The sequence below is a fragment of the Eschrichtius robustus genome, chromosome 4 (assembly GCF_028021215.1).
Source record: "Eschrichtius robustus isolate mEscRob2 chromosome 4, mEscRob2.pri, whole genome shotgun sequence".
NCBI classification, from domain to species: Eukaryota; Metazoa; Chordata; class Mammalia; order Artiodactyla; family Eschrichtiidae; genus Eschrichtius; species Eschrichtius robustus.
The window spans coordinates 80,842,993-80,860,125 of NC_090827.1; the positions used below are offsets into that span (position 1 = coordinate 80,842,993).

At 40.8% G+C, this 17,133-nt stretch overlaps 1 protein-coding gene and 1 pseudogene across 3 annotated transcripts in view; one reads left to right on the forward strand and one right to left on the reverse strand.

Moving 5' to 3' along the window:
- LOC137764437 (small ribosomal subunit protein eS8-like) overlaps positions 1-7,837 on the reverse strand; it is a 31,678-nt pseudogene extending 23,841 nt beyond the window's left edge.
- TEC (tec protein tyrosine kinase) overlaps positions 1-17,133 on the forward strand; it is a 142,616-nt gene that overhangs the window by 75,948 nt on the left and 49,535 nt on the right. The window lies entirely within an intron of this gene.

Below are 17,133 nucleotides of genomic sequence, written 5' to 3' on the forward strand. Positions count from 1 at the left end.
TACAGTTCTATGGGACTGCAAGTGTAAGACCTGCTGGCCATCAGAGCCAGGTGAACTGAAGGTGTCCCCTAGGTGGCAGTTGCAAAAATTGGGGCTCCAGATGAGTATATAAGCTATTTTCTGGAGGAAGCCTTTTTCTGGGATAGATCCTCTGTTAGGCCACAAAACAAGTCTTAATAAATTTAAGACAAATGAAATCATATCAAGCATCTTTTCTGATCACAATAGTGTGAACCTAGAAAACAGTTACACAAAGAAAGCTGGAAAATTCACGAATATGTGGAGATTAAACAACATGCTACTGAACAAGCAGTGGGTCAAAAAAGAAATGAAAAGAGAAGTCGAAAAATATATTGAGACAAATGAAAATGGAAATATAATATACCAAAATTTATGGAATGCAAAAGCAAAAGCAAAAGCAGTTCTAAGAAGGAAGTTCAGCAATAAATGCCTACCTTAATAAGCAAGAAAAGCCTGAAATAAATAACCTAATTTTATACTTCTGGGAACTAGAAAAAGAAGAACAAACAAAGCCCAAAGTTAGTAGAAGGAAGGAAATAAAGATTTGAGCAAAAATAAATGAAATAGAGACTAAAAAGATAATAGGAAAGATTGGTGAAATTAAAGCCAGATCTTTGAAATCCGCCTGCCAATGCAGGGGACATGGGTTCGAGCCCTGGCCTGGGAAGATCCCAGATGCCGCAGAGCAACTAAGCCCATGTGCCACAACTACTGAGGCCCGTGTGCCTAGAGCCTGTGCTCCGCAATAAGAGAAGCCACTGCAATGAGAAGCCTGCACACCACAACTAAGAGTAGCCCCCACTTGCCGCAACCAGAGAAAGCCCACATGCAGCAACGAAGACCCAACACAGCCAAAAATAAAAATAAATAAAATAAAAAAATTTATATAAAAAATATATAAACAAAATTGACAAAACCTTAGTTAGACTCATCAAGGAAAGAAGAGAGAGGAGATCTTACAACTGATACCACAGAAATACAGAGAAACATAGAGACTACTACAAACAATTAGAGACCAACAAATTGGACAATCTAGAAAAAAATGGATAAATTCCTAGAAGCATATACCCTACCAAGACTGAATTATGAAGAAATAGAAAACATGAACAGATTATTAGGAAGGAGATTGAATCATTAATCAAATACCTCCCAACAAACAAAAATCCAGGACCAGATGGCTTCACTGGAAAATTCTACCAAGCATTAATAGAAGAATTAATGCTAAACCTTCTCAAACTCTTCTGAAAAATAGAAGAGGAAGGAATTCTTCCAAATGAATTTTACAAGGCCAGCATTACCCCAATATCAAAACCAGACAAGGATGTCACAAGAAAAGAAAATTACAGGCCAATATCCCTGATAACTACAGATGCAAAAATCCTTAGGCTGTAAGCTCATTGACGTAGGTCTTGGTCATGATTTTTTAAATCTGACACCAAAAGAAAAGGCAACGAAAGCAAAAATAAACAAATGGGTCTTCATCAAACCAAACAGCTTCTGTATAGCAGGACTTCCCTGGTGGTCCAATGGTTAAGAGTCCACCTTCCAGTGCAGGAGACGTGGGTTCCATCCCCAGTTGGGGAACTAAGATCCCACATGCTGTGGGGCAACTAAGCCCGCGTGACACAACTACTGAGCCCACACGCTCTAGAACCTGCATGCTCTGGAGCCTGTGCACCACAACTAGAGAGCCCGAGTGCTGCAACTACTGAGCCAGCACGACGCAACTAGAGGAGCCCCCACACCACAGCAAGGAGCCCATGCGCCGTAACGAAGAGCCCACATGCCACAACGAAAGATCCCATGTGCCGCAACTAAAACCCAGTGCAGCCAAATAAATAAATAAATATATTTTTTAAAAAGTACCTAAGTTACTTAAAAAAAAAAAAAGCTTCTGTATAGCAAAGGAAATCATCAACAAAATGAAAAGGCAACATACTAAATGGGAGAAAATATTTGCAAATCATATATCCGATAAGGAGTTAATATCCAAAATATATAAAGAACTCATACAACTCAATAGCAAAAAAGAAAAATCCGGTTAAAAAATGGGCAGAAGGTCTGAATAGACATTTTTCCAAAGAAGACATACAGATGGCCAACTGGTACATGAAAAGGCATTCAGCATCACTAATCATCAGAGACATGCAAATCAAAACTGCAATGAGATATCATCTCACACCTGTCTGAAAGGCTATTAAAAAAGACAAGAAATAACAAGTATTGGTGAGGGTGTGGAGAAGAAGGAACCCTTGTGCACTGTTGGTGGGAATGTAAATTGGTGCAGCAAATATAGAAAACTATACGGAGGTTCCTCAGAAAATTAAAAATAGAGCTACCATATGATCCAGCAATTCCACTTATGGATATTTATCTGAAGAAAATGAAAACACTAACTCGAAAAGATGTACACCCCTCAGGGTTCATTGCAGCATTATTTACAATAGCCAAGATATAGAAGCAACCTAAGTGTCCATAAATGAGTGAATGGATAAAGAAATTGTGATACACACAGAGGCAGACAGACAGACACACACACACACACTGGAATATTACTCAGCCATAAAAAAGAAATCTTGCCATTTGCAACAACATAGATAGACCTCAGGGGCATTGCTAAGTGAAAGTCAGTTAGAGAAAGACATATAGAGTGATTTTTTAAATATGTGGAATCAAAAAATAAAAGTAAAAAAAACAAGTTTATAGATATAGGGAACAGATTTGTGGTTGCCGGAGGTAGGGGGTGGAGGGTGGGAGAAATGGGTGCAGAGATATTTAAATATTTAAAAAATAATAACATAAAGTGATGGGGCAAAAAAAAAGGAATTACAATAAAACTTAGGATACATAGTTTCCCTTATTTTACATAAAAAGGTAAATCCATTAAGGCATTTTTTGAAAGTACAGGTGAGCTGCTTTCCATACATTCTGAGATAACCCATTGGTTCCTAAATTGCAATAAAATTTTTGCGGCACTAAGATTCATAAACATTATACAAAAGAAGCCTAAATGAAGCTGACTTAGTATGTCAACTTGTAGCTTTCATTTCCTCTATGAGGACACTGACATACCACTAGAAATATTTTTTGTTTTGTTTTTATTTAGAAGGAAGTTTAATTACATTCTTTGCTAATAGTTTCTAGTCTATGAATTTAAATTAACTCTACAGATAACATCCTGCACTTCTACCTCTAACTTTTGATAGTCTCTAAGACTGTCAAATATAAGAATGGGGAGTCTGTAAACCCAAAGTCTAGTGTTTATTTGGTCTGTGGAAACAGGGAGTCACATAATTACTCTGAACTTCAATGATCTTATGCGTAAAAGGTGAGGGTGGGGTGGGGGGAGTATCATCTGCCTTACCTATTTCATACAGTTGTGAACATCTACTTAAAAATTGGTATTGAAAACAATTTGCATCTTTAAAAAAATTAGCTATCATTATTATTATGATTCTGAATTGATTGTCATTATAAGTCATCTGAAAAGTCATAAGATATAATATATTAGGTCGTATAAATCCAGATGGCACAAAATTACGTAATTAACATCTGAAAAACTGCATATAGTTTTGGTCATTCCTCAAGACAAAAAAACTGGAAACTAGCTGGAAACTATCAAGATGGGTCATTAAAATGTTCAGCGGGAAGGACTTCCAGTGTAAAGGAGTAGACTAAACATTATAGAATCCTAAAGACTGATACAAGGAAAGCCAAGAAAGGAGAGCAATGGGTCTTTAAAACAAACAAACAAACAAACAATAGAATCCTAAAGACTGACACAAGGAAAGCCAAGAAAGGAAAGCAATGGGTCTTTGAAACAAACAAACAAACCAATGAAGGAACAACCCTTGTGCTCATTAAGCAGTCAGTCCCCCTTCCCCCCTCCTCCCAGCCCCTGGCAACCACTAATTTGCTTCCTGTCGCCATGGATTTGCCTGTTCTGGATATTCCATATAAACAGAATCATACACTATGTTACCTTTTTTTTGTATATTGCTTTCATTTAGCATAATGTTTTCAAGGTTCATTCATGTTGTAGTGTATATCAGTACCTCATTCCTTTAAAAAATTTTTATTTTGATACAATTTTTAAAGGTTACTTTCCATTTACAGTTATTGCAAAATATTGGCTATATTCCCCGTGTTGTACACTACATCCTTAAGCCTATCTTACATCCAGTAGTTTGTACCTCCCACTTCCCCACCCCTATACTGCCCCACCCCGTCTCGTCACTGGTAACCACTAGTTTGTTCTCTGTATCTGTGAGTCTGATTCTTTTATGTTATAGCCACTAGTTTGTTGTATTTTTTAGATTCCACGTATAAGTGATACCATACAGTATCTTTCTCTGTCTGACTTAATTTCACTTAGCATAATTCCATACAAATCTAACCACGTAGCTGCAAATGGCAAAATTTCATTCTTTTTTATGTCTGAATAGTATTCCATTTTATATATAGACCACATCTTCTTTATCCATTCATCTGTTGATGGATACTTAGGTTGTTTCCATGTCTTGGCTATTGTAAATAGTGCTGCTGTGTGCATGTATCTTTTCAAATTAGTGTTTGTGTAGTTTTTTTTTTTCAGATATATACCCAGGCCTCATTCCTTTTTAGAACTACATAATGTTAACATTATAAGGATATACCACATTTTGTTTATTCACTTCTCTGTTGATGGCTATTTGGGTGGTTTCCACCTTCTGGCTATTTTGAATGGAGCTGCTGTGAATATCCAAGTACAAGTTTTTGTGTAGACATATGTCTTCAATTTTCTTGCTGGGTCATTGGGTAACTATGTTTAACGTTTTGAGGGACTGCTAGACTGTTCTCCAAAGGGGCTGTGACATTTTACATTCCTACCAGGAGTGATTGAGGGTTCCAGTTTCTCCACATCCTCAAGACACTTGTTAAAATCTCATTTGTTGATTGAAGTCCTCCTAGTTGGTGTGAAGTGGCATCTCATTGTGGTTTTGATTTGCATTTCACTTATGGCTAATAATGTTGAGCATCTTTTCATGTAGCCTATTGATTTTTAAAATGCATATATGCTTGCCTTCTTTGGTTAGGCAATAAAGCTTGCCTGGCAGGAACTTCATTTTTACTTGATTTTTTAATGAAGGGGACAGTGGTGTGCTAGTAAATGTTTAGCAACTGGGGGTCAAGGGGGAAGCCCATATTTTTAGTGTTTGCTACTTTCCATGGTTTACGCACTCCTACCGTGGCAGATTTCCAGCCACCAACATGACATTGAAAGTGGAGCAGGGAAATGGTGTGCACAGTAGGCTCTCATGAGCTGGCACAAGCTGACTCCAGCACATTAGTGGAGGGAGGAGTGGATGAAGTGAACCTCATTAGGGCTGCCTGGTGTGTACAGGCTGGGCCCTGCACATCCGTAGGGGTGCCATTCACATGTTAGTCTAAAGAGAAAAGCATATAATGTTCATTGAGTGTCTACCACATACTTAATCTTCACGACAGTCTTCTGAGGCAGGTTTTACTATCTTATTTTCAGATAACTCCAAGGCTTAGGGAACTTTATTAACTACCTCAGTGATTCACAGCTAATAAGTGTCAACGTTGGGGTTTCAGTCAGGTCTTTCTTACTTCAAAGTTCATTTCAGTGTACCAACTGTTTTGGAGAGATGGAGGGATCTCTAAGGCCACCCCCCAGGTTTGATTAATTGCTGGGGGGACTCATTGGACTCAGCATATTATAGTACTCGTGACTCATTTATTACAGAAAAAGGTTGCAAAGTAAAATCAGCAAAGGGAAAAGGCACATGAGGTGAAATCCTGAGGAAAGCAGGCATGAGCTTGCAAGAGTCCTTTCTCAGCGGAGTCACCTTGAATGTGCTTAAACCTCCATCAGTGAGTTGACAACACATGTGAAATATTGCCTACCAGGAAGCTCATTAGAGACTCATTAGGTGACTAGTTGGTTAAATAAGCACCCTTTGCCTAGCATGAACCAAAATCCGGACTCCAGAAGGAAAAGCAGGTGTTCAGCATAAATCAAATTGTCTGTACAAACAGTTTAGGCCCAGTGAGCAATTCTTATCAGTGCTGGGAATGATGGGACCTTCCCAAAGTCAGAGTTCCTAGATGCCAGCCCAGGCCAACTGCAGAACCGGCACGTAGGCCTTTCTAAGAGTAGCAGTCTCGAGCCTGCTGTGTTAACTCTTTTTTCTGTATGCTAACCAAATGCAAAAATAGGAAAGAAAGTTGAGAAAGGGCAGAGACCATGTCTGCTTATCAGTACATCCCCCTTCCCTTCCCAGCGCCTGCATCAAAGTTGATATGAGCTGGGTTTCTAATAATGGTGCGCTGAGTTGTGCAAATCCTCAATGATACTCAGCCCCTGTGTGTGTGTGTGTGTGTGTGTGTGTGTGTGTGTGTGTGTGTGTGTGTGTGTGTGTGCCGTCTGTAAGGCCTCTGTGCTGGAAGGGCTCTCTGGGTTCAGCCAGAACCTCCAAATCATGATTAATTATAACTGCTTAGCCCAGACATCTCTGTGTAGCTTCACAACCCCGACTCTTGACTTCTCAGGGACTGTTCTCTCTTGAAAGGCCTTCATTTGAAGTACTGAGGTCTGCTATTTGTATCTCCAGTGGAAATATTGGTTCTTTTGTTCCAGTGCCCCAGACACCTTGCCTCAGACTCACTTTTACTTCTGTGAACTTTGACTAAAAGTGGAAGTTTCCTCCACCTGACTTCCTCTGTGTCACGGTCACATGTTGAGGTCACACCTTCTTTTGTTCTTATGGGCACAGACTGACTGAATTGTCTACACTGTGTCCAGTTGTTATAAGCACATTCACAGGGGCTCTGCTCTAGAAGAACAGTACTGGGAGAGAGCAGACCGGGCTGACTAAAACCCGGTTCCTTTCATTCTGAGTCACCAGACAGACCAGTCAAAGAAAGAAAACAACTTAACTTTCTTTGGCCATTTCCCTCAGCTCTCAAGTGAAGTAGTTATTATCCTGCCTATGGCTTTACATCATTATTTTTCCACTAATTAATGTTATGGCTGGAAATGTTCTTTTTTGGAGTTAAGAAAAGCAAGCTTTCTAACTAAAACAAGAAGCACTGATTCTGATATTAGATGACCAGTGTTCCAGTCCCAGGCTCTGTCACTCAGTAGCTCATGTGAAGCTGGACAAGTGAACTTAACTGCTCTGTGCCTCAGTTTCCTCGTCTGTGAAATGGGGACAATAATAGTTACTACCTCACAGGGTTGCTGTGGGAATCATTTGAGAGAACGCCTCTAAAACATGCACTAAATGAGTTTAAAACACAATCTGCCATATAGTGAGCCTTGAAGAAAAGTTAGTAACCTTGCTGTTAGTGTTAACCCTCGGTATAGAGAAATCATTCTTTTTGACTGCTCTTGTTGCTCTGAGTCAATAAAATTCCTGACCCTCTACCCGACACTCGTTTAAAACTTTATTTAACTGACAGCAGAAAATTTAGGATAATTGTTTGAAAGGAGTTCCAGTGTGGTGGATGAAGCCTGCCTACCTTCAAACAAGCCGTGGTGGGCTAGAGCCAGGCAGTCTGGGGTCCACCTATGACTCTGGCTGTGAGAGGAGGAACACCTACTGGGCTCTTGATTCTCGGGGTGTCGGGGGGAGGGGATGAGTCCGCCTCTCCCATCTGCCCAGAAGGTAGCCCCTCCAAAGTCTCTCTCCAGTCTCGGAGCTCCCTCCCACCACACCAGACTCCCAGAACGTTCTGCTTCTCCTGTTCCTTGCTCCTCTCTCCTTATCCTCCGCCTGGCCCGTCTTTGTGTGTTAGACCCTGCTTCCATGTTCTTACAAGGCCATATGGAAGTGATCTCCCTGCCTCTTTGATGGCCCCTAGCCCTTCTTGTTCATATAGTGAGTAATGGCGTTTATCTCCTGGGGTGAACTCCACGGTCTTCCTGCTTCCTTTCTGGCTACTGGTTCTTGTCTCCTTCAAGAGTCAGTGTTCCTCCAGGTTCTGTTCTCAGGCCGCTTTTCTCACTCTGCGCTTGCCTTAGGAGGCATCATCCATTCCAGTGGCTTTGGGTTGGCATGTACGTGCGAATGATGTCTCCACCACGTTTCCCAGCCTGATGTCTATTCTGAGGCCTCAGAGTTTCCATAGGTGTCTCAAATTCAGGATGTCTGAAAAGAAACTCAGGATGTCCCTACCATCTCTACCTCAGTAATTGTACCGTGGTCTACCCAGCTGCTTGTGCCAGATACCTGGAAGTCAGTCTGACCTTACCCCTCTCCTTCACCCTCTCTCATGTCTGGACTCTCAACAGATTTTGTTGATTCTATCTTCTAAATATAATCTCAGTCCTGCCATTTTTTCCCATCTCTACCACCACCATGATCCAAACCACCCCTGCCTCTTCTTGGATGAATACAGTAGCCTCTTTATCAGTTAGGATGGAGTTAGGCTATATATCACACAAACCCCCTAAATAATAGCTTAAATAAAATAGAATTTTTTTTTTCTCTGTCAAGGTGGAAAAAAGACAAAGACTGGAGGCGGGCTGTCCTAAACTGGTATGGTAGATCCAACCCAGGGATCTTGGAGCCTGTCTTTCCCTTCTATCATCCTAGCTTATATCTTTTATTTTGGCCCAAGATTTTTGCTGGTGCTGCAGCCATCTTTTCTGAATTGCGGGTTGGAAGAAGGAAGAAAGAAAAGCAAGAAGGCACCTGAGTCGATTTCCCTTAACAGCCTTCCCTTATGTTCCATACAGACTTCTGCCTGTATCTCATTGACTAGAACTTGGCCACATGGCCATACTTCGCTGCAAAGGGAGCCAAGAAATAGTCTTTTATTCTGAATATCAGTATACACAACTAAAAGTTAGGGTTCTGTTACTGCTGAGAAGTGGATATTGTGGCTAGACAACTAGGGATCTCTGTCACATCCTAATAGGCTCCTTTTTCTACTCTTGTCCTCTCCAGTCTGTGGTCCATAATGGCCACAGTGATCTTTTAAAAACACAAATACAATCATGTTCTTCTCCTGCTTAAAACCCTTCAGAAACTTCTCATTATCCCTAATTTAAACCTCAAAAGTCCTCAGCAGGCCTTTGGTCCAGTAGCCTGCCCATCTGCCTACATTCATCTGCAATTCCTTCTCTTCCTCACTTGTAACCTTCCAGCTCACCAGTCTTTGTGTTCCTTAAAGGCTCCTTTCCACATTAGAGCATGTACTTTAGCTATGTCCTCTGTCCAGAATCCATGCATCCCCTCCCTTGACTGGCTAGCTTCTTCAGGTTTCAGCTTGAATATCACTTGCTCAGCGCAGCCTCTCGGATCTTCCAGGTTAGATTAGTTTTCCATGTATAATATCATCTTGTGCTTTTTACTTTTTACCACCTATCTCTGTTCAATGAATTATTAGTACAATTGTTTTTTCAGTCTCTGACTCTTAACTAATCACAAGGCAGGTGAAAGCATTGCTTAGCCCAGTACTTGACCTGTGGTAGATAATAAATGATTGTTGAATGGGATTGAGGTTCAAGGATGGGTATGGCGAATTTATTCTGTATCATGTTAAAGAGATACAAATGAAAGACATAAAGAGAAGTGTCTTGCTACATAGTCAGAGATACTGAATCAGGCCCAAGTGAGAAGTTGGGACTAGAGAAGTGAATTTGAAATCATCAGATCTAATCCATTTAATTCTCTTTATCCCAGAAGGAGTTAGCTTCCCAAGGGGATGTGCAGCAGGCTTTAAAGCCAGACAGATTTGCTCTGAATCCTGGATCTGTCATTTACCAGCTGTGACATTGGTCAGTTGATAAAACTCTCTGAGTCTCAGTTTCTTTATCTGTAAATGGAGAAAATACCTACCCTGCAAGGCCATTTGTATGCAGACAGACTATTTCAAACTCTTCTGTCTGTTTGGGCAAAAAAAAAATTTAAGAAGGAAGATATATCTACTTTAAAAACAGAGGCAATGGAAAGCATTATCCTTTTTATCATTTCCTGGTTCCTGAATGCACATCCCTTTTTTTTTTTTTTTTTTTTTGCATGTTAAGTTTTATTAAGGTTCAAATACAAAACATTCCAAAAAGAGAAAAACCATTATACCTAAGTTCTATATTCAACTACCAGTTAAACAAGAAAAACATGTTATTCTATTATTCTGTTTCTTTTACAACCAGTATAAACTCAGAAGAATCAAGACAGATTCTTTTTCCAGCAGGAGCAGAATTAAGTCTGCTGGGTCAACAAACTATTTGCCAAACAGCTGTCTGGTCATTAAGCGTTCTTCAATTTAGTATTCATGTTTACTATGATTAATCTCTATGTTCTACACTATCTTCAAGGTAACCTAAATAAAATCTCAAGAGCCAAAAGGTCCATGGAAGCATAAACCCAAGTATTTAGATTACAGAATGATTGAGGAAGACAGCAATGTAAGTGGAATGGTTTTTTAAATTTGGTCAGTACTCTTATGGTCTGCTGAATGCACATCCTTCTGCACAGTGAAAACAAGATTGCCTTCTGGGCTTAGGAGCAGAGGGCTTTGGGACTTTTTTGTAAGCTTTTTTTTTTTTTTTCTTCAATTTACCAAATACTTCCATAGTGCTTACCATATGTCATGGTCTTACGTGCTTTGTAAGTATTAACTTTAATCCTCTGAACTTTATAAGGTGGATGCAGTTATCATTCCCATTTTACAAATGAGGAAACTGAAGGGCAGGGAGGTTGAGTACCTTACCCAAGGTTGTAGAGCCAGAACGTGGCAGAGCCAGGAATCCAGCCGAGACTGTCTGATTCATACTTATATTAATCTTTATATTCAACAGAAAAAGAATTAGCCCTCAAGAAAGCCTAAGAAACTGGTAGAAGTATGCCTTTGTAATACTTTGAAGGAAGAGAAATTCTTGGCCAAAGGTGTTCTCTGCTGTTGTGTGTAAAGGCTGTGCGTTACCAGAGATCAACTGTTTCTAACATAAAAAGGAAGTGCGTATATAGTCACTTGCTGATTCATTATTGGTTTCATACTGTAAGACAGCTAAAATAGCCTCAAAAGGCAAAAATAGCACAGTCACATGAAGCATCAACCGTCCTTTTAAAAAACAGAATTATCAGACCCATGAAGTAAAGGTTAATCTCTTTTTCTGGATGAAAAGAGTGGATGTTGGTGGATACTGGTCACTTCTAGTGTATCCTCCTGTAATTTTAGGGAACTGATATTTGTCATGACCCAGGGAAGAATCTCATTCATGCCATTTTATTTTCTAAGATACAATCAAATTTGACATCAGTTCTCAGAAGATCTTTCCTAGAGTCTAGAAGGTAGGTGTGAGGGTCTTTCCTTTAACAGAACTAGTGACTTTTCCTTTATTTTCCCTAAGGACTAATATTTTTTAAAAATAATATTAATAGCTAATTTTATCAAGCATTTACCATTTGTCAGCTTTGTTTTGAGAGCTTAACATGAATTGACTCTTGAATTCTTACAACAAACTTATGAAGTTGTGGTGCTATTACTCACCCCATGGTATAGCGAAAGGAACTAGAGCACAGAGAGGTTAAGTAACTTTTCTAACGAGACACAGCAAGTGAGTGGCAGAGCTGAGATTCAAACTCAGGCATTCTGGCTCCAGTCTTTGCTCTTAAGCAGTAAGCTCTTGTTAGAGTCCTGCTGATTCTTAGTCTGAAGAGGTATAAGATATGCAAAACAAAGTAAAAATGGTTTGTCCTTTTATTTTTGTTTTTCAAAAGCTACCCGGGTTTCTTCCTCCAAAGAAGAATAGCACACCAAGTAACAGAGCCAAGCTTAATTTTCTGTTTTTAACCGCCTGGGTCCTTGCATGCCAAAATATAATCATTCAAGGCCATGGTTCCTCATTGCCTTGAAGATTAAATGCAACCCCTTAGCCCTATATACAGAGCCCTTCATAATCTGGTCCCTTCCCACCCTCCCAGCCTCCTCTCCTGCCTCTTGCACTTGTCCTCCTCAGTACATCTGAACCTACAGGTACACTGACATCCCTAGATCTGCTGTGCTCTTTTGTAACTACACACCTTTGCTAATTGATGGTCTAGTTGTTGGTGATACTTTTTCTCCTTTCTTTGCTTGGAAAACTCTTGTTCATGATTCAAGGCTCAGTCAGCTCAAGGAGACACCTTCTCCGTGCAGCCTTCTCTGACTCTTCTTCTGGAAGAATTAACCTCTTCTTCCTTTGTGTCCCACTGCATTTTGTTCGGGAAAGAACTTTACACACTGCCTTATGAATAATCAATCATCTCTTCCCAATCAGTTGGAAATTCCTGGGAACAGGAGCAGATACTACATAAATGTTGACTGTGAGAGCTGGAGGGGTAAGGAGGTGTAGGGGAGATAATAGAAAGGTCTGAGGACATGTGGGTTAATTCCAGACATTGTTTAATATCCTGTGTATGGAATGTAAGACTTTTTGATTTGGGGACATAAACTATTCATTGTGACCTACTTCCTTTCATAACTAGGAATGAAAAGTTTACAAATTACAAAGTTCGCAATTGTGATATCCATGAAACATGCAACAATGAAATAACTATCACTTTGGCAATTGAAATAGTGTGTGATTTAAAATAATTGAGCTTACTCTAGATTAACTGTCTGATGCTTTAATTTGGTTAAGTTAAATCTAATGATAATTCCAACATTTTCCTGGGTTGTCCACACCAAATATTGATTGAGTTCTGGCTGTGCTGGGTGCTGGTGGTGAGCACACCAGGTGGGCGCTGTTCCCCTACCCATCTATTATGGACATCAGGTACCCAACAAGAGTTTCACAAATGATAACTGCATTTATGATATGCAGAAGTTAGAAAAAGTACAGGCTGCTTTTATTTCAGACTGTGAGGTATGTGAGTAGGACCAAAATGTTCTAAAGGTACAAATCTATTAAATGGAACCATTTGAAATTACTAGTATTTGATCATTTTTGACAACAAAAATAGCAGTTTCTTCTGGTTTGACCTAATATTACCTTAGTGAATTGATGAGAAAAGCCACCTTTCTTTCTGAATCCACTTAAAAGTCTGTGCTTGGTAATATGGAGGTTTCAGATATACTCACTGGAGTTACTACAGTAACTCCTACAAGTTCCTTGAAAGCCTTGCGAGGCTGGGTGCTGTCTAGGTGGTGTGATGTGGTCCCTCAGAGAAAATCAAACAGATAATGCCCCATCACAGGTGCTGGTGGGCTCACAGTGAGTATAGCTTAGGCTGTGAGGATCTTGTATTTGGCATTGGTGAGCATCTCTTGGAATGGCCATATATTCTGCAACATGGATTAATTTTTACTGGATTATTTGAGGGTTAATTGTATTAGCAATAGCAAACTAAGAGGGATGAATAGTTTAATTATGGCCCCCAGCTGTGATAGTCAATGAAGAGTAGAGCAGTGCAGCCTAGAGTTCTGTATCTTCTTCATTTGCCCTTGATCAATTGGTTTAACCTCAGTGCCCTATTTACCTAATTGTAAAATGCAGATGCTAAATAAGTCATTACTTGAGCAGGATCAGTAGATCTATAATTAAATTTGGAGCACTTAGAGATTGATGGATGCGAGGAGCTGTATAAACATGACCTCTAAGAGCACTGTGTGAACATCAGGGATTGTGTTGATTCTTCTTCTGAAGCCAGTGTAACACAGTACCACAAGGATAGCTGAAGCTTTAGTAGTCGTAGTTAGGCAATTTGCCCATCTGTACTTTCTACCCGTTTATAATGGAGCCTTTCTATATTCTCACAAAAAATTTTTGTAAGTAGATCCAACTACTGCTTTTTTTTTTTTTTTTTAAAAGCAAAGGAAAGGGGCTTCCCTGGTGGTGCAGTGGTTGAGAGTCTGCCTGCTGGTGCAGGGGACACGGGTTCGAGCCCTGGTCTGGGAAGATCCCACATGCCGCGGAGCAACTAGGCCCGTGAGCCACAACTCCTGAGACTGCACGTCTGGAGCCTGTGCTCCACAACAAGAGAGGCCGCGATAGTGAGAGGCCCGTGCACCGCGATGAAGAGTGGCCCCTGCTTGCCGCAACTAGAGAAAGCCCTAGCACAGAAACGAAGACCCAACATAACAATCAATCAATCAATCAATCAATCTTTAAAAAAAAAAAAAAAAGGAAAGCTTTATTCTTTTTTTTTTTTTAAGAGATTGGAGTTTATTTATTTATTTTATTTATTTATCTTTGGCTGTGTTGGGTCTTCGCCTCTGTGCGAGGGCCCTCTCCAGTCGCGGCAAGTGGGGGCCACTCCTCATCGCGGTGCGCGGGCCTCTCACCATCGCGGCCTCTCTTGTTGTGGAGCACAGGCTCCAGACGCGCAGGCTCAGTAGTTGTGGCTCACGGGCCCAGTCGCTCCGCGGCATGTGGGATCCTCCCAGACCAGGGCTTGAACCCGTGTCCCCCACATTGGCAGGCAGACTGCCATCCACTGCGCCACCAGGGAAGCCCCCAACTACTGCTTTGATCAGGATTTTTTAAAATGTGATGGGAAGAAGTATTTTTTAGACTTTTCAAACATACTCAAGAGTAGACAGAATAGTGCAGTGACCCCCATGTATCCAGCACTCAGCCAAATAATCCCCAGTCATACTCCCTCCCCCCACTTCCATTATCTTGTAGCAAATCCTTCCCACTCTCATTATCATATAGAAATCATACCACTTCTTCTACAGACGCTTCAGTATCCATCTCCAAAAGACAGAGTCTCCATCTTACGTAGAACCTTTATATTATCATTACACCTCAAAACATATCAACAGAACTTCCTTGATGTCATAAAGCATACCCAGTTAGTGGAAGAAATTGTTTTAAAAATAATTTTATCTGTAGAATGTTTGCAATTAAGAGGTTGTTTTACCAAAGTTTTCCGTAAATTAATTGTAACACAAAGTGAATATTCCTATAGAAACCATAGTAAAAGCAGTGATTGGCACCCGTTAGGCCTCCAGAAACCCATGGAACTAGGCAATTTTGTATATTTCTCTTTGGGTATCTTACTGTGGGGAGAATTGATGGGCAGTTCATCTTTCCTTATGAGAGACCTCAGTCTAAGATACACATTTTCTCTTTCTTGCTGCTGTTCTCCTGGTGATTCCTTCTCCCCACGTCCACTTCCTCACTCTCCTCCCCTTCACCCCCAGCCCCTAGGCCCCAGTAGAAGTAAAAGGAAGGACCTTTTCCTAGGACGACCGATTATCTTTATAGGAAAAAAAGGAGGTATGTCGCTTTCTCAGGGGCAGCAAGTAGTCTAGGGAAGCTACTGTTATAGGCCGTTGAATATTTTAAAGGTATTTAGAAAACAAACTGCAGGGTGATCCCTTTAACACTGGAGAAAACTAGACAAATATTGTATATGGTCCAGTGGAAGCTTCTTTAAAGACCAAGTTAATGCTCTGGTCTTGCAGGACCCTAGCAGATCTCGGTTCAGTGTTAAAGAAATCACATCTCCAGTTCATACTTGTCTGAAAACACCTTTGTGGTCCACTCAAATCAGATAAGCAGAGAGAAAGGTTTTTCTTAGTGGAGGAACTGGTCCGGTGTGGACAGTGTGGAGGCCAATTTCCCAAGAGGCTATGAGCCTCCCAGCTTTCTCCCTGCCCAGAAACCCAGTCCTGCGTGTGTATCACGGGTCAGCCTCCTAGTGTGAGGCTGTGGGGCGATTGCCACAGGGGTTTCCCACTCCTGGGGCTGTGATTTCTCTGGATTCATCAATCCCTTTGGTCATGATGGGGATACTGGGAGTGAGGATGAGAATCGTACCCCTACTTGTGCTGCAGCTGTTGGTTCATGCCGCATGCAAAAGCCACAGAGTTTGCCTCGTGTGTTGGCACTACTAATTGCCTCTGCCACCTACCACCCATCCCGGAAATGGAATTTTCTATTTTGCCCTGTTTGCTGTCTGTAATTCTCACCCACCAGAAACTCACAAAGCTTCTCTCTCCCAAGTTCCTCTTGATGAGAGATCATGATGTTCGTGTGATTCTAGTTATTTCCACTTTCATAAAGATATAAAATGTCATTAAAAAAAAACCCTGAACACGCGAAGTGTCTACTGGAGAGCCTCAGAATGCACGCACGCGCGCGCACACACACGCACACGCACACAGAATCCCTAGTACAGAAGCAAAGTTCTACTAGTCACCGTTAACCATAGAAACTTGAGAACTGAAACCTAGGTTAAAGGACCTTCCTTCTCTCTTTTTTCTCCGTTTCTTCTCTTTTCATACTTAAACAGACAAACAAAAAAGGCAGAGATTTGCAGAGACATATCCAGGGATTACCATCTCTGTGGTTGAGGAGGGGTCCCTTGATAGAGTTGTGTCCCTGAGGATTGTAACGTGACAGTTACTCTGTTAATTGGTATTCACACATGCAGCAGTGTGCTTTGATTGAACAGAGGGCCAGAGGAAGGGCCTCTTAGGTCCTGGTGATTTGTGGCGTGCCTATGCCCACCTGGGATGGCATATGTCTGAGAGAGCAGGGGCAGAAATAAAGCTAGCTGAAATTATTCTCTGAAACAGCATAGTCACAGAAAAGTGGTGGCTGTGACTGGATATTGTGAAATCAGACCTAAGGAAGGCCTCCTGTCCACTTAGCTGAATCCCCTCCTGTTCATTCACATCCTCATACATTCATGCACTTATGCAAAAAGTTGTTGGGCACCTGCCACGTGCCAGGTGCTGAGGAGGAGGTGGTGTGTCTTCATTGACCTTCCAGTTGGTGACCTTTACCATGCCTGCCTCGAAGAAGCAGGTGATGAGAAAAGAAAAAAGAGGACGGTAGGATTGGGCCCCAGCTTTGGGGGAAGGTATTAAATTAATTTTATTTATTTATTAATTTTATTTCTTAACCGGAAATTCATTTAGTACTAGATGAATCAGGTGAATGGATAAGTTGTTTCTAAATCAGAATAAAAACTAAGGCAGAGCCTTTAATTGAGAGCTGATTGATTGCCTACTTCTGGCCCATTATGAAGTTATGTTGCTTAATTTTTATACCTATTTTTTTCTTTTGTCGCTGCGGTTTTTCTTTTTTAAGTCTATGATTTAGAACACTAAATTATTAGCAAAGAATTTCTTAGTTTCCAAGTGTTCCCAGATGTCAAGTTC